A 23872-nucleotide genomic window follows, 5' to 3' on the forward strand; every position below is an offset into this window, starting at 1 on the left:
AGTCATAATTTCCCAATGTGTAAAATGGGCATAGAAGTAATCTGCCCAGTTTTCACCCCAGGGGGCCGTGGGGATGACCATGTGATGCATGTGGATGGTTTTCCAACCTTCACCAGGGGTCTGATCTTGGGTTAATGCAATGACCCATTCTCCAGTTATAAGACCTAAATTAGATCATGCTATTCCTCCATTCAAAACTCTGAAGTGACTCCCTTTTCACTCGGACTGAAAGCAAAGTCTATCCCCTGTCCCTTAGAGCTCAGTGTGCCCACCAGCACCTGCCATGTTATCTCTTGTTACTTTCCCTGCTCACCTGCTATGGCCACCCCATTCTCCATGTTATTCCTCCTGTCACCAAGCACTCTTCACCTCACTGACTTTGGACTTTGAACTCTTTGAGAGAATCATATTCCCCAGACAGTCCCATAGCTGATGTCCTCATCTCCTTTCCCGGATATTGGCATACCTCCCTTACCTCTCTAACTTTTTGCCAAAATGTCACCTGTCCATGGGACCTAATCTGTGTAAATTGCAGCCTACTCTCCTTACCCCCATCCTGTTCCACTTTTCCTTTCCCAAAGCACTCATCACCATGCAACATAATAAATAACTCTTTTTTTTTTTTTTTTTTTTTTACCATTCACGGTGTGTCTTCTCTGCAACAAGATGAGCTCTGGAGGCCAGGCATCTTTGATTTGTTCACCGAATGCCCCAGGCACCAGAGCAGTGTCAAGCACATTAAGGACACTCAATAAATAGGTTGGATCTTTCTTAGAGGTCCAGGATATAAAACCAACTAAAGAAGGACTACTCTAGTTGAAGAGAATATGAGCTCAAAATCTCTCCTCACATCCCTGCAGACTCTCCATGGAATAGCTCTTGCTCCAATGAACAAATTTGAAAACTGCTGACATTTGTTCTAATACATAGAGTCACTTTTGAAGCTAGAAAGTGCGGTGTAATGTCAGGCTCAAACTCTTTGTGCACAGCAGGTGCCGCATTGGTAGGGGGCAGGGTACAGACCCCAGGACTGGATCCTTGCTGTTATTCAGGTCTCAGCTGCACCATCACCACTCACCAAAGCCTTGCCCATCTACCCTCTCTTCATTCTGCACAGCATGACTAGTAATTTTAGGCTGGAAAAAAAAATTTAATGTTTAGTTATTTATTTATTTTGAAAGGGGGTGGGGGGCAGAGAGAGGAGAGGGAAAATCCCAAGCAGGCTGTGCCCTGTCAGCACCGAGTCTGACGTGGGGCTCCATCCCACAAACCATGAGATCATGACCTGAGTCAAAATCAAGAATCGGACACTTAACTGACTGAGCCACCCAGGCACCCCTGGGCTGGAAATAATTTGTAAGGACTTTGTTGAGCAGCTACTATATGTTAGGCAGTGTCTGTACTCAGTTCACTCCATAAGCCATCTCCTGAAACTGTCTGCCCTTTCACCCTTGTCTCTCCAGCCTCTGATCCCAGGCCTGGCACAAAAAAAGATGATCAATAAATGATCAGTTATTTCCTCAACAACCCCCTGAGGCAGGTACCATTAACACCATCTTATAAGTGAGGGACCAAAGTTCAGGTTTAGCTAGCTTGTTTAATGCCATAAAACATTAGACATGTGTATTAGACTAGTGCATGTCAGAGCAAGGATTTCAGTTCTACTCAGACAAGCTCCAATCACTCTGGTTCTGAGAGGGAATTCGGGTTAGACCATCTGCTTCCCTCAAGCAGATCTGTCTCCTGGCCACACCAGAAAATGAGGGAAGGGGCATTTGTTTTCTTTGTGGCTTTCTCTCCTTCACCTGGGCACATCTCCTCCCTTCTTTCAGTTAGCTCACCTGGAGGGGTCTCCTGCCACCTTTTGATTAATGGGCCTGCCTTTCCCACCCTCCCTGGCTGGGTAACCTCAGAGTTAACAGTGGTTCATCTTGAATTACAAATGGAGTTCTGAAAGACATTGCAATTTTCTGCTTACAATCTCCCTAGAATTCAAATTCTTTGTGAAAGTCATTTGCTTATGAGTAGAATGATGGATTCATCAACTCTCTCCCTTTAAGAGATATCTGGATGGTGTCTTCTGGTGTCCCCCTGCCCCTTCCCAAACTGGCCCTAGTTAGTTCATTTAATGTAGCTAGAATTCCCCCCAAGGACCCCCACTCAGTTTCCACTCTGGTCACTTAACTAAGGAAGGAAAAGCTCTAATCATGTTGTCTCATTACATAAACAGAAATCATTTATAACCAGCATGTTCATTGAGCCTTCCACATATCCACTCTTAGCTGTGATTTTCTTTCTTAGCCATTCTTAGCATGCCAGCTACTTATACCATATAGGGGCAAAGCAACTTTGTATATCCCCAGAACTATTTTATCTGAGAAGCAGCCTCTGAGTCTCCAGCACCCAGAACTTTAGCCCCAGGAGAAAGCATCTCCATAAACCTGATGTTTAATGCCAGATTAAAATCTCTCTTGGAAGCTTTTGAGTTCGTTTCAGAGTTGCCTGTGGAGACAATGATTAACTATAGATGTCATGCAGGTTTTCATTTTCCAGGTGCTTTTTATTTCATCTAGAACCAACAGTGTCCTTTAGAATCTGCTACTCCCTCTCAGATCCTCTTTCTGTAGGTTTTATGTTCAAAGACTCTGGGTCGGAGAACCTCAAGGTTGAGTTGAATATCTGAAATGACCAATTCCACCAATGCTCTATTAGTAAAAGGCTGGCATCGTTCTCCAGTTGTGTGGGACTTCCCTGTGTACTGGAGGACATCTGTGCTTCCTGCCTCATTCACAGAATGTGAGGTGCCTGTAAGAACCAGAAGTGCCTGTAGGCAATATTCCAAGTACCTCTAATTGGAAGCACCAGTGACAGTATCTCGCAAAGATGGTGAACTGGGAGCAGATACCATTAAGTTCTGCCACTGATGAGGGGGTGTGCCTGTCCCCAGGGCTTCTCTGGTTCCAGTGCACATTGCTTCCTACTCTTGTTGCCTTCAATGACCTATGTTTGCTTTCAAATCTGGTCTTGCTAAATATTATTTTAATCTCTGATTTCTTCCATATAAAACTGGGCAGGAAGGAGAGGAGGAAATATCCTCGTAAGGAGGGTTCTGTTCTCTGGAATGACTTTGGACTCTTTTTCAAGTTAATGATTGAGAGAGTTTACTAGATGGAAGTTCCCAAGCCCAGCAATTAGAGCCTGGGATAAAAGAGATAGAAACAGGGACAGAAACAAATAGAATCACCAGGACCCAAACACTGGGCTGCAGCCAGGGTGTCTTCTCTCAACTGCACCCCACATCAGTCCTGACTTGCTTGTAGATCCCCGAGTTCTACTTCTCTCCTGCCCCACAATTTCTAGAAAAACTGCAAGGTAAATGGCCAGAGTCAGGACCTTCTAGTAGAGTAGGGATTCTATAACTCTCCAGACCCCGCAAGAGTGTGACTATCTATAAGGAACCATCATCCAGAAAGGCAGTCAGATAGATGGCTGTGTCTGCTCTTTTTGTCCCGCTTCTTATTTCTCTTGGGCATGATTAACCACACATGCCAACGCCCCAGCTCACGGGCTGCCTGTTCCTACGGCCCGCCCGCCTGCCTGTCTTGCCGGGGCTGTGTCCATGCAGCTCTCAGCATATCCTGTTTGTTCAGTCCCCTTTGTCTCCCACTGGAGCAACAGGGAGAAAGGATTCCTCTGAGCCCCTTGGATTTGGGCTTTGAAATCAGATCCTGGCACACCTGATTACACTCAATAGCTGGAAATGGTAAGGATGTCCGATGGGCAGAGGGCTCTTGTTTTAAGCTCTGCACACCAGGAAGGCAGGGGCTGGGTCTCCTCGGGGCTGCACTGGAAGGGGCAGGATGCTCTGGCAGGAAAAGCAAACAGTGTAGCTGAAGGGAAATTCACTTGAAAAAGAACTTGGGGCAGTGTCCATCAGGGGGCATGTAAGCTGTCCCTGAGGACACAAAATGGGGCTTAGACTCATTCCTCTTTCCTCACACCTCCCTGGTTGGGAAGCATTCGGTTCCAGTAACCACACGCCCAAGGGCTGGGAGAGTCAAGCTCTCTGTCCTGCTTTTTCTGTAGAGGTGTTGCCTCTGAGACCTTGGCAAAGGGAATAAAAAAACAGCAACTTACAAGCCATGACACTGGGAAGGAAGCTAAGAAGCTCCTCAGCCTCCATGCACCATGAGCTTTCCCACAGAGATTGAAAAGTCATTAGGAAAATTCCACACGTACAAAAGGCATAAAGAGCACCCTTGCACCAGCACCCAGCTTAAGAAATGAGATGTTACCAATGCAGAGGTGCCTGGGTGGCTCAGTTGGTTGAGCACATCTGACTCTTGATTTCAGCTCAGGTCATGATCCTAGCGTTGTGAGATCAAGACCCAATTTAGTCTCGGAGCTCAGCGTGGAGCCTACTTAAGATTCTCTCTCTCTCTCTCTCTCTCTCTCTCTCTCTCTCTCTCCCCCCTCTTCCTCTGCCCCTCTCTGCCCCCTCTCTAAAATTTAAAAAAAGATTAATTTGAGAGAGAGAGAGAGAAATGTTACCAATGAAGTTAAAGCCTCGGGGGTCCTCCCTGAACCCATCCTCTACCCCACCTCTCCAGCAACAACCTCTCAGTCACTCCAGGCCTTTCCTACATGTTCCAGGGGTGTGTGTGCAGCCCTCTTTGTGATAATCACGTGCCACGTTCTCCAGATACACCATTCCTTTTTCATGCCTTTAGCCCAATGTGCCTGCTGTGCTTTACTGGCCTGCGATGCTAGTCCCCTGTCTCACTCTTCCTTCCACTCTGGGCTCAGATGTCACTAACCTGGGGGGCTCTTCCTATCGCCTGAGGCACTGATTCCTGGAGCTCCACGGCCCTCAGCCCTCGTCTGAGCACTTGCACTATTGCCATGACGCCCGCAGTGTGCCCACCCCACTTCCACACGGGGCTGCAGATGCTATAAGGACAAACACTGGTCCCCTGTGGCTCCTCCAGCCAGTGACCTGGCCCATTGCCTGCTGGCAATGGAGTTGCCAGTTGAGTGAGTGAATGAGTGGGTGCCCAAATGAATGACAACTCAGCTATCAGACTTCCAACTTTCTTTCCCAGTTAAATGGGGAAGTCCCCATGGCCCCAGTGCCTTTTATAGGGGCATTTTCCTCCTCTAAGCTCCAAATCTTCTCTCTTCTGGAAGCACAACACTGAAAGGTCTCTTCTTCACATTCCTCAAATGAAGTTGGAACAAATATAATGGGAGTATAAACTTTATTCCCCATAACTTCAACAAACAATAGTTTCAAAAAGAACCCTGGGTGGGCCTCATGTAGGTCTTGAACATCTTTTTCTAGGTGTCTTGTCACTTGTGTTCTTTGTCTTCTTGCAGCCTGTAGAAATCCTTAAAGACAGAAAAATGTACAAACCTATTAATCTTGCTTAGAAAATCCACTTTACCGCCACAGAAACAAAATATTGGGAAACAACAGTCTGGCTATTAAGGTGTTCTCACCCACACCCATTGTTCTCTGCTAAAACATTTGGTTGTTGCTGTGTAGACTCAGCTTTAGTCATGGAATTTTAGAGGATGTGCCTCAGAAGTGGGATCAAGAGCAAGCTTGATAGTAATCTGCACCATAAGCCCATTTGGTGCCCTGGCACTGAGAATGGGCACCCAAGTCTGCCCAGGAAGGACATGAGAAGTGAGAGCGAGGCCAAGGGCTGGGTTGTGTGCATACAGCACAAAGGTCAAATTTTCTTTTATGTTTGTTTGTTTGTTTGTTTGTTTGTTTGTTTGTTTGTTTTTACATGTGTAATTTTTATCAAGGTGAAATTCACATAACATAAAACATATTGAAGTAAACAATGCATGGGAGCCTGGGTAGCTCGGTCAGTTAAGCGTCTGACTCTTGGTTTCAACTCAGGTCATGATTTCACAGTTGGTGAGTTTGAGCCCCACGCTGGGCTCTGTGCTGACAACATAGAGCCTGCTTGGGATTCTCTCTCTGCTCCTCCCTGGCTTGCTCTCTCTCTCAAAAAATAAATAAACATAAAAAATTTTTTTAAATGTGATTAAAAAAAAAAAGTAAATAATTCAGAGGCAATGAGTACATTCACGGTATTGTGCAACCACCACTGATATCTAACATTTTTACCACCCCTAAAGGAAACCCTATACCCATTAGTCAATACTCCCCAATCTCCCCTCCCCTCAGCTCCTAGAAACTACCAGTCTGTGCTCTGCCTCTATGGATTTACCTATTCTGGATATTTCACGTAAGTAAAATCATACAGTATGTGACCTTTTGAGTCTGGCTTCTTTCACTGGTGTATTTGCGAGGTTCGCCCATAGTGTAGCACAGTTCAGTACTTCACCCTTTCACTGGCTGAGTACTATTCTGTTGTACGAATATACTGCATTTTGCTTATCCATTCACCAACGGTGGCTATTTGGGCTGTTTGCACCTTTTGGCTACTGTGAATAGTGTTGCTATGAACTTGTGTGTACATGTATTTATTTGAGTAACTGTTTTCTGTTCTTTCGGGTATATACATAGGGATAGAATTGCTGGATCATAGAGTAAATCTAGGTTTAACCCTTTAGGACTTACCATACTGTTTTCCTCAGTAGCTAAATCATTTTACATTCCCACCAGCTATGTACAAGCACAGGTAAGAGTTTATCCTTATGGGAGTTACATTCTAAAGTAGCCTCAAGAGCTCAATGGCTGTGTTGTGTGCACACATACTCTATAAGTGGAGATAGAAATTTTGCACAGGGGTAAAGGAGAAGGTGGAGCCCTCAGTAGACAAGTTGAGGGATGTTGAGAGGAACAGTGGACTTTACCTGTCTCCTTGCCATGCTATCCTTAGCTAAGCAAGGAACGGGCTATTTACTGTCTATCATCTCTTTACTTCTTTCCAGTTAGTTTTCACAACTACCCTGTTCTCAAGCCTTAGGGTCATACTGACTGTCCACCTTTAGCCAGATTTTAGTAACCATGTGGGATTCTCTTAGTACGTGATCCAGTGTTTAGAGCTCCCATTTTTGTGAAAGGTGAACTTGACACATGCCACCCATTACCATCTGGGAGCCAGAAATGGGAGGAACACCTTTAAAGAGAAAGCTACAAAAGCAAAGTTATTCATCGTAACTGTGCAGGAGAAAGACAAGATCATCAACAGAACCCCACTGAGTTAGGGCTTTCTTCCCTCACAGTCTGGTGGCTGAAAGCATCAGCAATTTGGAAGGAAGGCCTTCCCGAGAGAGAGGCCTATGAATCCCTAGGACAATGTCCTTTCTGTTAACCATGGATCTTTATGGCTGAACATGGGCTAAAAGAGGAAGTCGAGAAGGGGGGGCTCGGGGAGGGGGAGCATGGCCCTGAGAAGGGAGCACGACCAGAGAAGGCTTTTAAGAAAAGAGAGTAGGGTCTCCTGGTCATTTTCTGTGAATGTGAAGCTTTGGGAGGATAACAAGGAGAAGAGAAGGGGAAGGGCGTGAGCACTGGGAGAATTAATGCTTCCAGTGGGCTTGGCAGGAAGGAGGATCAACACACCATTTGGAAGTAGGTCTTTGCAGCTCACTCATAAGCCTTTGGGGGCACAAGGGGCTTTGAAATACCAATGTATCTGGCTGAGAATAGGAAGCCTTGAGATGTAATTCTGATTTGAGCCCTGCCATTGAACACAAGGACATCTCAGTTTTTCACAGGGTAAGAGGAGGTTGTCTTCACATTCTTCCAATAAATAAGAGAATGAACAACCAGATTATCTCTTGAAAATGGACCATGCCCCTTTCTTGGGGACAAGTGGAGAACCAGTGATGTCAACATGGAAATGAATGATTGTCCTCACCAGCCACAAGTGAGAGCTTTTGTCTTGACTTTTTAATCATAATCCAACAGGACATTTTGTAGGGTAAATGGATGTAGTGGGCTAAATGGTGGCTCCCCAGAAGATATGTCCACATCCTAACCCCTGGAACCTGTGAATGCAACCTTCTTTGGAATAGGGTCTTTGCAGATGTAATTAAGTTGAGGATCTTGAGATAAGATCCTCTGGGTTACCCAGGTGGCCTCTAATCCAGTGACAAGTATCCTTATAAGACACATGCAAAGGAGAGACACGTGAAAAAGAGGAGGCCATTTGAGCACAGAGGCAGAGTCTGGAGTTATGCAGCCCAAAGTCAAGGAATGCCTGGAGCCTCCAGAAGCTGGAAGAAGCAGGGATGTGTTCTCCTCAAAAGACTTCGGGGGGATCATGGCCCTGCCGACATCTTGATTTGGGCTTCTGGCTTCCAGAACTGAGGTGGCATAAATTTCTGTTGTTTTAAGACACCACATTTGTGACAGTTTGTTGCAGCCACCTTAGGAAACTAATACAATGGGGTTGTATAGAAAGATGATATGACAAGGGAGAGAGAGTATCTAGAAAACCAAGTTCAGTGCCTGGATTTGCTGCTCATGTCCGAGGCAAATTTTGTCAACTTTGTGTTACAGGTAAGTTTCCTCCTGTGTTTCCTCCTGTGTTTGCTTTTCATGGCTGAGAGGAGGACCCATAACTTACTTGAGGGTGCTACTCAGGATTGGAGGAGGTTGGGTCAGACCCTCACACAAGTTCAAAATGGCGGTAATAGTAATGACCACATTCTATAGAACATTTAACACATGCTACGTAATTTACATACATTATCTCATTTGGTCCTCAGAACAATTCTACGAGGGTAGTATTCTCATCCCCATCTTACAGATGCATAAACTGAGGCTCTGAGAGGTGACATAGCCTGTTCAAGGCCATTCGGGGAATGATGGTGGCACCAGACCTGTGCTGAATCCATAGCATTACAGAAGATTCAGGCCTCACAAAGACAGTTGATGCAGCACCCCCACAGCATCCCACAGTGCCCTGCTGGCTGATGAGAAAGGTCTGTTTATTTTCTAAATATTAGCACCAATGACACTACAGTTTGGGCGAGGATCTGGTTAGACCCTGCCAACAGCAGCTGGATGGCAAAACATCCACAGTCCAGGAAAATCTAGACATAATTGATACTGATCAAGATCCTCTTGGCCCCACGGCTCTGAGCCTTCCTCCCCCCTCAGCCATGCCGGGGGGGGGGGGGGGGGGAAGAGATGAAACCCCTAATCAAGTGGTCTCTCCCATGTGAGAACCTGGACAGTCCACAAACAGAATCCATCAGGTATAACTCTCTTCCCCAGCCAGGAGAAGGGAGGAAGCTGGCTGGAGAGAAAGGTTCTGATAAAGCCCTGTCCTGGGCGGACTGACACTGGGGCCCTCTCTTCATCAGGGTGGTCTCAGGCAGGCCCTACACCTGGAGTCCCTGTGCCTTTCACAGAGTCACAGAGTTTGGGAAAGATCTGAATTGACCTCCTTCTTGCAGCCGCTTAGGCTGGGGTGTGGCTAATGGGGCAGCTTCCCTGTCCTTCCAGCATTCTGAGTCGGAGTGAGTGCAGGAGCAGGGAGGCGACCAGAGGGCCTGCCAGATTTCCTCCCACGCAGACCTCTGTGCAAGATAAAGTCAGGAGAGGCTGTGCCACAGGACAACAGCATAATAAATCCCCTCCGGCCTCCTCCGGGGCTCATTGTTCTATTGCAGCAGTTGTTTTGAGTATGATCAAAAGGAAGGAAGAGCACTGTGCTATCAGGCTGGGGAAGAAGGATGCTCTCCTGACCGCTCCTGTTGCCCTTGGCCACCCTCGTTTTAAATATGAGGAAACCGAAGGGCAAATTGCAGCCTAACCCCAGCCGCATGTGAGGCTCAGCCAGCCACTCCGAGGCCCCCTGGACCTCTGGTGAGGCAGCAATCCTGTCCAGACTTGCTGACAGCCACCTGGGTTACCCTGGCCTTGTCCTTTCGCCCTGGGCAGGGGGCCGGGAGGCCCTGGCTCAGGGTCAGCGGCAGTGTGGGGAGGGCGCTGGAAGTGGGCCCTGGAGTGGCTGCTCAGCTGTTGTTTACCCCTTGGGCTGAGAACTGAGGCCATTAGGCCACAGCCATTGGAAATCACAGGCCAGAAAAGGAATTCCCGAATCTGGCTGGCCTGGTGCCTATGGCTCAAGACAGCAAATAGCTCAGGTTCTTGGGAAGGTGGTATCTTCAGGACTCACGGCCTTTCCTACACGGAGCCAAGTCCGGGCTTGGGCACAGGTGGTACGCACCTCAGCCCCCAAGGCTGGATTCCTGCAGGGAACTGGAGCAGAAAGCATCAGCTTCCTTGAGGCGGGAAGGGTGGAGCTGAGGGTTCCTCCCGAAGACTGCAGGCTCGGGGAGCCCTTTGCTTCTCCCCAGTGTCTGCCCTGCCTGACGCCCTGAGTCTGATTCACCAGGTGCCCGGTCACCTTTGTCTGGGCTGGAGGCCACGTCTGAGCCATCAAAGGCACCTCAATGGGGGAGGATGTCAATGTGCTTCCTCAACCAGAAAGGTGGTTTGAGTTCGGCCGAAGCAGCCCAAGCAAACAAGCAGAAGCCTGTCAATTGAAAGATGGGGGCTGCTGGGAGATCACACGACAACAAAATGAGAACCATTATCAGTCTCGTCCCAGCCTGAAGGAGGGAGAGCCTTTGAAGCCACAGACAGGCTGAACAGAACTTTCCACCTGAGAGGCGCTGGAGGTGGGAGGTCAGGCTGCACCCAGCCCCCACAAAAACTGATCAAAGCCTGCTGCAGAGGGAGGGGCCCGCAGCTGCAGCCCTGCTCCCCCCACAGGCCGCCCAAGGCTTTCTGAAGGCAACCGGGCGGCCTTTTCGGGGGGCCTGTGGGAAAACCCGGCACAGATGCACTGTAGCCAACCCCCCCAGAGCTGCTGGGACAGGGGAAATAACCCCCTCAGTGGTCCTGAAAAGAAGAGGGAGGGAATCAAAGCACATGGAAAATGCTAAGACCACCCACCTGATGAGCGCCTACCTTTTGGGGAAACAATAACTCCTGGTTTCCCAGGCGCACTTCTGAAAGAACAAACAGACTGAACAGGCTGCCTCAAAGCTCCGTGCACAGAGGGATTTGTGGGACGCCCGGCCCCTCATAAGCATCGGAAGCTTAATTTGAAGTGTGTTGGCCTCTCGGTGCTATTCAGGGTCTCCTAACATCCACTCTCCTCCCTGGCAACCTGAGAAACAACAAGAAGCCTCATTCAGGGCACAACAGGGTCCTGTGGGGATGCCCTTAGTGCACTTCTCTCAGACTGGACAGTGCTATCTGCCAGGGAACATTCTAGTGTCATCTTCCACGCTGGACCCGGGGCATGAGGGAATTGATGAAAAGGCTCTGCCTTGAATGCGGTGTTGGTCCTGCCTGGACTGGACAGCCTCAGCCCACCCTGCTGGCCTCGTGCCCCTTCCCTCCTGCCTGGAGCTCGCCTTCTGTGGACAGGCACTTCATGGAGCCCACGAAGAGGCTGCAACAAAGCAAAGCCATTTCCACTGTGCTCTCCTTCTCAAAAGGATGGGAAAGTTCTTTTCTTCTCCTTCCTGGGAAAGGATTTGAAGGGAGGGTGGAGGGGGATACTAATGTGGAGGCCTGAGAGGTATTTATGTAGAGAGGGAATGTATGGAGGAAATGGGTTGCCCAGGAGCACTGGGGGAAACCGAGATGAGAAAGTTCCAGAACTGCTGGTTTAACCAGCTGGCATTCTTTCCAAGATATGGGTGAGCAAGGACTAGACAGAGGGCCTCAGGGAGGAGAAAAACAGAAATGAGGGGAGAAGCATTTCCTCTCCCCCTCCTCCAGAGGCCAGATCCTAAAGAGGGGGGTGGGCAGCCAGGAATGGCTGACCGGCTACCCACTACTCACTGTGAGATTTATATCTTTGTATTACTTTTCCCCGAGCGATAGATGGGATCATCTCCATTTTACAGGTGACAAAACAGAGATTCGAAGAATTAACCAAGGCTTTCCGAAGGGCACATGGAACTGCCAGGCTGGAACTCAGTCCTCAGGTGGCCTGGCTCCAGAGTTCATAACCTTTCCCTGCTCTTCCCAGGCCTGCCCGGCCTCTCGGGGCCAGGCACGTGTTAGCAGAGGCTCAGGCAACTCTTCGTTAGGTTGAACGGAACTGAGCAGCCAAACACTCGCTGGCTGGCCTCTTTCGACCTGACTGAGAGGAATCCTTTTGAGGGTCCGGGTTATGGAAAGAAATTCTCTGAGGCACCAAATAAAATCCTGCTCTGAGGTGCAAGGAGGTCTTTTTTGAAATTAATACCTAATAAAGTTTACACAGACCCCCAAAAGGAAAAACAGAAGGGAACTGGAACAATAAAAAAGCAGAGTAGGTAGATTATAAAACTTCAGAGTGTTGTCTTTCATCCAGGAAGCACAAAGCATTCACAGGCTCTAATTACATCTTCGTCCCCATGGCCCTTTCTGAAGTTGGTAGGCACATGCATGTTAACAGTATCCCTCATTTTAGGCATGGATGGATTTGGGTACCGAAAGCTTTAGCACTTCTCCCCGAGGCAAACAGAACATGGTCGCATTCCCCAAACCTGTGTCGGATGCTACCTCCAGCTGTTTCCTGACTCAGCAAATAAAACCAAGTTTTTTGGGGAGGTTTGAGGGGGTAGGGGAGAGGTTTGAGTAGCTCAACGGTCTAGGAATAAGGGGGGCAGAGCTGAGGAATTAGACCTCACTTTGGCCTGCATACAGTATAGATTCCCCCTTTGTTCACCCACATGCTCATTCTTCAATTTAGGCACGTGTTCATTGTGTTCATCAATGGGTGCTAACAGTCACGGAGGCCTGGGCCGGGCCACTCACGTTAGGTGGTGCCATGCTGGACAGTAAGCACCTCCAATGATGGAGATGGGAAGACAGTGTCTGGGCTGACACCCACCTGTGGGAATTGGGGGGGAAATTGCTCCTGGTGGACACAGTGGATGTTGAGGTTCAGACAGCTAGGGATGCTAAAGAGAACTTAATTGCAAGGGAGTAATCTTTTTTGTTTGTTTGTTTGTTTGTTTTGTTTTTGTTTTTTGCTGGTTCACATCCAACCATCTCATTTCTTGGCTTTAATAATATAATAATAATAATTGCACATGGCTTTTTTTAAATTTTTTTTTTCAACGTTTATTTATTTTTGGGACAGAGAGAGACAGAGCATGAACGGGGGAGGGGCAGAGAGAGAGGGAGACACAGAATCGGAAACAGGCTCCAGGCTCTGAGCCATCAGCCCAGAGCCCGACGCGGGGCTCGAACTCACGGACCGCGAGATCGTGACCTGGCTGAAGTCGGACGCTTAACCGACTGCGCCACCCAGGCGCCCCGTGCACATGGCTTTTTAATGGCTCGCCACTGCTAAACAAATTTCTTCACTAGACCCTGAAGCCCTTTCATAGTATGACTCCATCTGGGACCCCAATCTTACTTCCTGTTCCTCTTCTAACCTCTGTGCAGTGATTCTCAATTTCTGGGCTGTAGACCTATGGGCAGGGGCATGGAGTTTCAGGAAGGTGTAACTCTGTGCACCATGCCAAATATGGGCTGCATCCCAAATCAATAGTATGCAAAAAGCTAATTTGAAAGAGTTGTCAATGTCTAGCAGCTCTTTGTCATTATGTGTGTTCTTGGGTACTAAAGTTCAACAATTATTATAAGAAAGGGCCTGCGTTATGGTAATGGTGTTCAAACTGGGGTCCAAGGATCCCCTCAGAGAGTCCCTGAAATAGAGCTGGGGGAAGGATCAGGATGGAGCCCGAGCAGATGGGACCACCCCCACCCCACCCTCCAACACACAACTAACTCATCCCCTCCCCTTGCAACCAGAGCATCTCTGCTTCTATAACTTTTGCACACTGGCCTTTCTGGTAAGATTTTATTTGAAAAAAGGACTCTGCTGGGGAATAGAGTGGGGTGGAGTTTACAGGCAGTGGCTGAGGACAAAGTACATGTACCTCTAGCTTGCCACTTGCTAGTGTCCAGGGGAGCAGTGAGAACTCTGTCACAGCCCTGCATGGGCCTACCATGAGTAAATTGTGGTGTGGAAATGGTGCAAGGGAAGCCATTCCCTCTGTCCAGACCCACCGAGGAAGCGCCCCAGGTTAGTTAGTTTGTTAGATGCATTAAGTCCTTCTGGCTCTTGGACATAAAAGATGAAGTTGCACTTTAGCCAGTCCTATTGTCAATGCAAAAAGTGTCCCTTTTCCTCATGTAATGCGCCATTTACCGCTGTCCAGGGAGGGAAGGGAAACCGCCTACATACCAGCCCTTCTTGTGTGTCAAAGTTCCCAGTGGGGTAGTGGTCACTTGGGCCTATTTTCATCCCTGAATTTCTTGTTCATTGGGCTGGTGCCTCCCACCCAGGCCTTTGGACCACATGGCTTGCCCTCAGGTACCTTGGGCCAATAAGAGGTGGCAAAGCAGAACCCTGAGAGAGGACTTCTGGAAATGCTTCAACTGAGCCTCTATCTTCTTAGCCTGGTTTCAGAGCAAAAAATAAAGAAATGCCCCAAGCATTCTAGAACAGTGCTCATTAGCATGTGAGACTCAGGCAGGAGACTGGAAGGGATGCCTTTGTCCCTGCTTTTCACTCTACTGTCCACACATACCTGTAAAAGTCGCCTTCCGAACACGCAGACTTGGGGTAAATGCTACAAAAGGGATGGCAGAACTCTCTTTTATGAACACCCCGTCAGAGACACAAGAGAAACAATGGCAAGCAGACCCAGGCCTGTCATGGCTATGACTGAGACAATTGGAATGTGTGTGTGTGTGTGTGTGTGTGTGTGTGTGTGTGTGTGCACATGCACATGTGCACATTTCAGACTATAAATATGACTCTGAGTTCCTGTGTGCTGGGGGTAGGCTGAGGGGGCAAAAAGTTATGTGTGTGTCAGAGGGTTTCAGGGAGCACCCACACACCTAGATGCTCAAATTTATAGAGGGGGCTAGTGGGGAACTAAGGGAAAGTTTTCAGATTGGGAGAGTGTCTGTGTATGAGCACAGACCTCTGCTCATGTGCGTTGGGGGAAACAGGGGAAATTTTGTGTTTGGGTGTATACACATGCATGGCATGTGTGCATGCATTCAAGTGTGCAAAGGGGAAGCTGAAAGAAAGTTTCGAGAGTCTGTAAAAATTCTCAGTTAGAAGAATATCTGGCAACTCCCCATACCACAGGTTGGTACACATTCAGTGCTTGTGAAGTTCATTTCCTGTACTAGTTACCAGGCCTTGTTTATACAGGACACAAAATACGATTTAGAGCAAAAAACTCCAGGTATCAGAGGTGAATTGAGGGACAGTGTGTTTCAAGAGGGTGGGGAAGCAGAGTGGAAGGGGGGCGGTCACTGCCCTGTGTCTTTTGAAGGACCAGTGAAACCAATTTTCAATATCAATCCATAATTCCCACCCTTATATGCTTTGGAGAGAGAGAGAGAAGGTAGAGATCTAATTTTAAAATTCTGTCCTTCATTGCTCTGAAGCCATTTTAGCACCCAGTCTGCTCATCCAATAGCAGCTGGACATTCTTGTGTGTTTATGTGTTTTTAAACTTGTCTGGCTTGTTCCACTCTGAGCTTTAGTTTGTGAGCCTGGCCCCAGGAAGTGTTTATGAGTTTTTTCACTGTGCTTTCCTCTGACTTGCTTTGGTTTGATGGCACAGAAGGGTAAAGCTTGACTTAAGCACTCTGTTCTTTGTTTGAGGGCCCCAGATCATCTGGGGTCCTCAGACTGGCATCCACAGTGAAGTTGGACAGTTTGACCCAACACCACCATGGCAAGCATATGAGCAGACATTTCTGAACACCTCAATATGGGGAGAAACCGCACTCTACAAACAAACTCCTTGGCGTGCGACCTCCTCAGAGTTATCTTGCCAGTATATTCATCCATGTGACACCCAGCTCATAATAAATGCTCAGGGTCTGCTAATTAACCATGGTGCATGCATTCTATTCTAATCAAGGGCCTTGAAGCCATTATCAGGGTCAACAGAGCCAACACTGCTCTTCAGCACAGAGCAGGACTTTGTTGGATCAAGTGTCCTGAACACACGTGGGACTCTGATGCACCCGTGTGAGAGTCATGAGCCTCTCTCTGCTCTTGCTCCAGTCTAGACTCAAGGAAGGAGTGTTAAAATCTGGGTTTGGGGTTCTGTAAGGCAGAAAGCCCGATCCTATCAGGAAACCAAGTCTAGACAAAACAGAGCTTCGAGGATCACACCCACTCTTTGCTGGTGGAAGCAAAGAGTGCCAATCAGGGGTTATGTTAGGGAGCCTTATTGGGAGGCAGAAGCCAGAGGAGCCATACCTTGTCCTCTCTCAGGCCAAGGTCTAAACCCTGCTTGAGGCTGTTTCTGAGCACAGAGCTCCTATGGTGGGGGGACCCAAAGATGCTAATGGGGTCATTTCCCAGGCTTTTCCCTGGTCCAATGCAGGACTTCAGTTGTTTATGGTGATAGAGTTTGCTTTTTACTCCATCCCTGCTCTGTTGGCATCCTTCATCACCTTCAGGCAATTCACAATATCTCATCACTAAGAAACCTCCAAACAATAGCAGGACTCTAGAGATTGGGACCCATGACTCCTCAGTGAGTTCTGAATCTCCTTTGAAGCCATGCCTAAAGTTCAGGGAGAAGCTTGCCAAGGAAAAAGGCCTTGAGACAGCAGTGGAGATGGAGACAGTAAGGTACAGAGCATTATCCTTTATAGGACCTCTCGGCTGGAGGACTTTACATAGAGTTAACACTCTATGCAAGCTAGTGTAGCACTCTGTTGATCTGTGATTCCATTTAAGGCCCAACACAGCCCCCTTCCAGAGTGTTCCAGGCAACTGTGGTCGCAGCCTAGGAGATGTCCTTTCTTGGCTGGAAGTGCCTCCACCTGGAGCCGGGCCTGGCCCTGAAGGAAACAGGCTCCTGTGGGAAGAGATCTGCACTTGCCCCTCCTGCTCCAAGGCAGCAGCTTTCTGGGTGTCATCCGTTTGCCTGCCAAGACTAGTCCCTGGGGGGGGATGCTGATTTTTCAGGTTTCCCTGCCTGTCCCCGCAATAACCCCAGCAATTACTTGCCCCCCTAACAGCCTTGGAAGAGGGCCTGATTGCATTTCCAGACAGCAGCATTTGCATCAGGAGCTCTTCACTCAGGTTTCCTTACAGAGGGGTTTGCTTTCAGGGAAGGGTGGGGTTCCTCTCCTCTGTCCTCCCCAGGAACCCCTCATACCCCTCCATCATTGTGCCTATAATAGGATCATAATCCACCCTTCCTTGTGTCTTCCCCTGCTAGCCTGGATGACCCTGAGGGCAGTCTTCTAGGCACACTGGTGAGTGGCAGGCAGCCTGGGGTCCTTATTGAATGAGGGTCATCTAGGGCCCAGAAGGCCTGCACTGAGTACCCCAACACTCACTAGCCATTGGGCTTTAGATAAAGGTGCTTTTCAAGGGGTCTGGCCTGAGTCTCCTCCCCATCCACTGATACCCAATGCTACATTCCTTTAATCTAAAATATGAAATTGTAGTTCTCTGAGCCTCTCAATGGATCATTTGTAGAGCCATACATGAAAAAACTTTATAAAATGGCCAGTACAACATATATAAGGAGTGGAGTTATGTTAAAGCCCCCCAACTCCCTTCATTACCATCATCCGATGAATGGAAGATCTTTCTGTGACTCAGAGGCCTGGTTCTTCCTATCTGTGCTGTTTCCCACGTGACCTTCAGTGAGTTGCTTTCTCTCAATGACTCTGTTTTTTCACCTGTGAAATGGAAGTACAGAATTGTCAGGACAAATACTTTGGACACTTAACTGAGTGGCATGATTGTTGGTATTGTTCTTTACGGCCATTGTTTAAATGACATAGAGCCACTTTCCTGAAGAGCTATGTTTAGAAGGAACTAGACCTCAGATGTGGGATGTGGGATGTGGGAACAGATCCTAAGTCTGTCCTTTGTTGTCATGAAAGTACACCTCCCCAGTACTTCTCCAGCAGAGGGGTCAGCAAACTTTTGCAGCAAGGGACACAGAGTATATATTGTCAGCTTTGTGGGCCATAGGGTCTCTGTCACAACTACTAAAGCAGTCATAGACCATATATAAACGAATGGACATGACTGAGTTGCAATAAAACTTTTATTTACAAAATTTGGCCCATGGGCCATGGTTTGCCAACCCCTAGTCTAGCTCGGGATAGGTGCTCAGGATAAACTTGGGAAATTGGTGTGTTGTCGATAGGTGAGTAGAGACCTCTGTGCTCATCCAGATCCTTGATTCTAATTCTGTTTACACAGGCCCAGATTCTGTGTTCCCACCATGGGGTCATAGCCGCAAAGCCCTCACCTCTTACTTCACTCCCCTCCTCCAGCTCTGAGAGATCACAGGCTCATGCAAACCCACCCACTTAATGGAGAGCAGAGTTTTTGTGACTTCCAGGATCTGTCCCCTTCCCCCGCCCTCCCCAGGGCCTTTCCCCTCCATCCAGTTTGTGGGACACACAATTTGTAATCTCCTTAAAACCAAAGAAGCAAGGTCTCTGATTCATGTAGATTAAAATCAGCTGCAACCTATTAATGGCCCAGAGCCCAAGACAGATTTTAGGAAACAAAAACACTGGACTAAATTAGACTGAACTGGACTCTGTCTCCAGGGGAGGGAGGTGGGGTAGGAGGCTGGGGGTGAGGGGAGTGGCCATGTGGTTTTAATTAATTTGGATTCTCTTCCTGAAGCTAATTCACCCAATACAAAGCATGTGTAGCGTCATGGAAGCAGCCAGCCTTGGAGCTGGGCTCTCCCTGGTGAAAGCCCCAGGTCCTGTTGGGGGGCTGGGGCTGGTTGTGTGTCTGTAATTAACAGGTTTCAAAGTGGTTATTTTGGAAAAGAGAATTTCAGTGGCGCGTTAAAATCCTTTCATCAACCATCAGCCTGCGTCCCAAGGCCTTCAGCAAGGCCCTGGCCACTTACGGCTTCAGAGAGCTTTGAATTCCCAGGGTCTTGTTTGAGAATGTGGAGGCTTTTGCCATGGGTTTTATTAGGCTGATGGTTGCCATGATTTTCATTATGTTGTTTGGTTACTGGGATCATAAAAATGTTTCTCTCTTCCCAGAGTACCTAAAAACATTAAAAAGAAAAGAAAAAGAAGAGCCCCTGCCTTTATGGAAGTTACATAACGTACAAGCTGTGACTCCCTCATGGGAAGGGCCGGCTCTGCCTCTGGGCCTGGGGGAATTGGAGGTGGGGCATATCACGAGGCTGGAAGAGACCAGGCAACCAGCCAGCATCCAGTTCTGACCCCACATCTGAGGAAACTGAGGCTTGGGGAGATGCCCCAGCTGAAGCCAGTCAGGTCTCTTCTCTCAGACTCGATCGGGTGTTCCTTATCCTCCTGGTGCATCAAGGCAGTGAACAGAGTCAGAAAGCTAGTGAAGGAGTCTGAATTCCACCGGACTGGTGCTTTAGGACACTTCTAAGAGTAGAAGGAAATGGCAAACTTACATGTAGCTTGAAATCAAATGCTGCAGTGGACAGGGAAGCCACTTAAGCCAGTGCTGGAGGTCCTGATGGTGTCAATGGGGGGAGCTCTCCTCAGACTCTAGACTGAGGCCCTGAGGGGAGAAGAGTCTCTGGAGACTATCTTGGCACCCAGGGCCCTGAGCTGCAGAAAGGAGGGAAACAGGTACTAAATCCCGCAAGCCACAAAGATGATTTCTTACTGCTCTGAATAAAACTTCTGAAATCTGGTCAAGCTCCCAGAATCACCATATGGGGTGACAGGAACTTTGAGTCTGTGTTATCTGATCAATGGAATGCCAGCCTGGCTTTATTTCCTATTTTGATGATGGCTACCTTCCAGAACCTTCTTTCATGAAGGACATGAAAAATATTTTGGGAGAGTTGCTATTAAATAACCTCTGGTGCTTAAAAACAATGGATGGTCTCCAGAGCAGCAGGCCTTGCTCTCAGTAGGACACCAGTTAGACCTAATCCACAATAAAGCTGTAATGCAGTTTTTCAGAGGTTTAGAGAGTGTCAGAACTGGGAGGGCAATTCAAGTCCAGTTCCCCCAGGCCAGTGTTACAGACAGGGAAACCGAGGCCTTAGAGCTGGAGTACAGGGTCCAGCCTATGGTTTCCAGCAATCCGGGTTTGCTCAACTACACCACTCTTCACCAGACTACATTCCACTTTGCCTTAACGTTTTCATTCACTCGTTCAGTACTTACTGATTACCTCTTATGTGTCAGACACTTCCAGACACTGCTAATTTTGTTTCTTTGAAGTTTTTAGAGATGAAATGAAAGAGATACAATTCTGTGAAATACATTAAAGAAGGAAAGGAAATCCCGCCCCACCCCCCAACCCCAATCCAGGTTTTAGGAAAATGTTGAGCCTGGGCATACTAAAGAAACACCTGTTGTTCTGAGTATACCTTTCAGATGGCCAAATGATATCATTGTCACATAGAGATGGGACTTACCTAGGCTGCCTCTGCTTAAGATCGCCAGCTCACTCCCAACAGCCATCTGGGCAGCCTGTCCCAGAGGATTCTGGGACTGGAAAACATCAAGGGTTCTCTGGATCCAAGGTTGAGTGAGTGCTGGTGAGAACCCAGGCCTGTTGAAGGCATGCAGATGTACGGGTCCCTCAGTCTGTTTCCCATCATTCTCCTCCTCCAGTTCACTTGTCAGTCCTTTGCTCTTGTTTACCTCTGTGTGAATAATTCCTCGATTATAAATAGAGAACTTGGCACTGAGTTTTGGATTATCTGTGATCTTTAATTTTCCCAGGGCAAAAGAAATTAAACCAACAAATCTCTTTGTTTCTCATGGTTCAGTATCCAAGTCATGGAAGCACTGATCTGTGTAGAGTGAGCCAAGCCTGAGCCTCCCCACCCCTCCCCACCTCCTTGCACTCACAGTAAGAAGTCATGCATGCATTCATTCATTCAACAAATATTCAATAAGCACCTATGTGCCAGACTCTATTCTAGACACTGGAGATACAGAGTAAAAAAAGACAATGTCCCTCCTTACCCTGTTTACATCTTAGTGGGGGTGACAGACAATAAGCAAACCAACCACCACCAACAACAAATATATATATGCATATGTATACGTATATGTATACATCTACATATATCAACCGGTGATAAGAGCCTTGAAAAAAAGTAACGCAGGGTAGAGAGATAGGGGTGAGGGGTGCACTATTTTACACACAGTGGGGTCAGAAAGACTTTTCTGGAAAGGTAACATTAGGGAAGAGGTTGAATGAAGAAAGAGTAAGCCATATTTGATCCCGGCAAAGAGCATTTCAGGTAGAAGGAACCCTAAGTGCAAAGGCCTGGGACAGGGACAAGTTTGATATGTTGGGGAACAGCTAGGAGATCAGGGACCAGAGCAGAGTGAATGATGGGGATGACATGGAATAGAAAGAGAAATTGGGGAGAGGGGGGCAGCTCAGGGAAGCAAGACTTTGGCTTTTGTTCCGAGCATCATGGGGTGTCTTTGGAGGCCTTGGGGCAGGGGAGTGATGTGGCAGAGATGCACACTGGAAGGCTGTCGAGAAGCTGAGGAAAGCATGATGGCCCAGCATGGGTTAAATGTTTGCACTCAGACATGTGGCAGATGGTAGCTGTACCTCACGGGTGGTGCCTGAAGTGGAAACCTTTGAGGGCTACATGTTTCAACAGGGTGGGGCTAGGCCTGGGAGCTCACTACCTCTATACCAATTAGTCTTAAGCCCAAAAAAAGGAAATGCTGATGTTTAAATAGCAGGTTTGGGACCTGTGAGTCATAGAACCTTCAATCAACTGGGCCACTATTGGTAAGCTCTGGGAAGGTGCTGGTGCAGGGACTCAAGCTTCTGACTGGGGTATTTGGCCTCTTGTTGGGGCCTCTAGACATACTCAGAAAAATCAAACTCAAATACAGACCTGGCCTTTAGGTGGTCTGGATGTATTTTTGGCTGACTCTCTTGTCAGTTTCCTTCTCAGGGCCTTTCATTTTGCAAAATGCAGGCTACCTCACTGGAGAGCAGAGGGGAGAAGGGAAAGGCATAGGCTTTGGGTTCACTCAGCCTGGGGTGTAACTCTGGCCTTACCACTTAACAAGCTTTCAAAAGCTTTTTGAAAAGCTACTGAACCTCCTAGAACTGCATTGTCCAATGCAGTAGCCACTAGCCATGTGTGGCTGTTTAAATTCTAAATCAACCAAAATAAAATAAAATAAAAAATTCAGTTCCTCAGTCCCACTTGGCACACTTCAAGTGCCCAATAGCCACATTGGGGCCAGTGACTATCATGGTACTGGAGAGTGCAAGTATAGAGCATTTCCAACATGGCAGGAAGTGCTATTGGACAGTTTTACTCCTTTAAAAAGGAAGCAATCCATGAGAAATTAAAAAGTTAACATGCACAAAGCACAAGGTGCTTTGCCTGTCTCATGAAATGTGCTCAGAAAATGATAGCCATTATGATTTATCATATGAATCTCTGTCCTGGCTCTGCTGCTGCCTAGCTATGGGGCCAGGCACTCAACTTCTCCAAGCCTCCATTTTCTCGTCTGTAAAATGGGAATAATAAGTAATGCTGAGTGAATTCCTCAGAGCATAACTTGATCTTTATTTTTCTCAGTTCTCCCTGGATCTATGAGAACCTCCTCACCAACCCTCAGAAGACTTATCTAGACCTGAGTTTGGGATTTCTAGTCCTGGCATACTTAGCAGGAGGCATGACTTACATCGTGGCTCAGTAATAGATTCTGGAGATTTTAGCCATCTTGAAGGGTTTGAATGTGGGTCATGGTACAAAGTTTCAATGAAAACAAGTGGGCAAGTCTGATCAAGAAAAATAGTCATTTTAAATCAAGTCAGATATTTACCTAGCTTATGTCTTGGGTCCCCCTGCCCCGGCCTTGCTTCCTTGCCTAAATGTTTCTTCGTGGATGCAGCTCGCAGGGAAGGTTCTCAAACAGTCTTTCTGGTATCTTGGCTTGCAATCAGTCCTCCTTTTTCCACTTTGGGGTTTTGTTGTTGAACGTTTATTAACTGCAGGCATTTAGTGGGTGGAAGTTGGGATTTGCCTGGGGCTGGAAGGAAGTCATTTGCCAGGCCAGGATAAGGTGTGGTTTAAGAGTAGGAGCTGGAATCCCCTTCACCTGCTTAATTCATTTCAAGGGAGATTTGTTTTCAACTCCAAAATTACCTGCTAGGATTTCTCGACCTGAGATCCTATCTCCTCTGGCTGTTTTCTTTCATTTCCGATGATAAGAAAGGCTACGGGGAAAAAAAGGACTGAGAAGCTCAAGAACATTCTTGCACTCTTTTAAATAAAATTGCACACAGTGAGTTATTTTCTTTACTGTCTTCTACAAAATAGCTAGTAGAAGGTCTGTACAAGCCATCAGAACCTCTGCTCCTAGGGAGGTGTGTCTGAGACCCGGGAGAGTAAATGCAACTGGGGTTTTACAGAAAACTCCGGAACAGTGAATGAGAGGGCAGGGGCTCTGGTCTGTTTAGCTCACAGCTCTCTCCACTGCCCTCTGGCCCTTGGCTCAGAGCTGCTTGTCTCTGCCCATAGTGACCCAGGTTTGCCTGCCGTTGACCCCCTCTTGGAGACAATGGCTGTTCAGGGAGCCTGATCTGAGAATGAATAGAGCTAAAGTGACCCCCCAAGCATTGCCAGGCAAAAGACCCAATAAGCCAGGGTTACAGGGAGTGTTAAACTCATAAGGGAGTCCTCAGTAAGTTGAAGTTCAGAAGACAGAGCTAGAAGGAACTATTCTGAAGCTTGTGGAGCAAGAAACTGCCTAAGTGATGGTTTAACTATAAGCCACAAGACCAAAAATAAATAAATAAATAAATAAATAAATAAATAAATAAATAAATAAATAAATAAAAAGCAAGAAGAAAAAGACAAAGGAGGAGGAGAAGAGGTAAAGACCTTTTTA

The 23872-nt window shown here is 47.5% G+C and overlaps 1 protein-coding gene and 1 long non-coding RNA gene across 8 annotated transcripts in view; one reads left to right on the top strand and one right to left on the bottom strand.

The window, feature by feature from the left end:
• RAD51B (RAD51 paralog B) overlaps nucleotides 1-23872 on the top strand; it is a 645855-nt gene that overhangs the window by 586822 nt on the left and 35161 nt on the right. The window lies entirely within an intron of this gene.
• On the bottom strand, nucleotides 5242-23791 carry LOC123584035. Of its 2 annotated transcripts, XR_006705126.1 has the most exons (4): nucleotides 20404-23791; nucleotides 19423-19582; nucleotides 17573-17689; nucleotides 5242-5388 (listed from the first exon to the last, which is right to left on the bottom strand). It is a non-coding gene; the product is annotated as an uncharacterized LOC123584035 (long non-coding RNA). The 2 variants fall into 2 exon arrangements; XR_006705125.1 differs by lacking the exon at nucleotides 19423-19582.

The sequence above is a fragment of the Leopardus geoffroyi genome, chromosome B3 (assembly GCF_018350155.1).
Source record: "Leopardus geoffroyi isolate Oge1 chromosome B3, O.geoffroyi_Oge1_pat1.0, whole genome shotgun sequence".
Lineage (NCBI taxonomy): Eukaryota > Metazoa > Chordata > Mammalia > Carnivora > Felidae > Leopardus > Leopardus geoffroyi.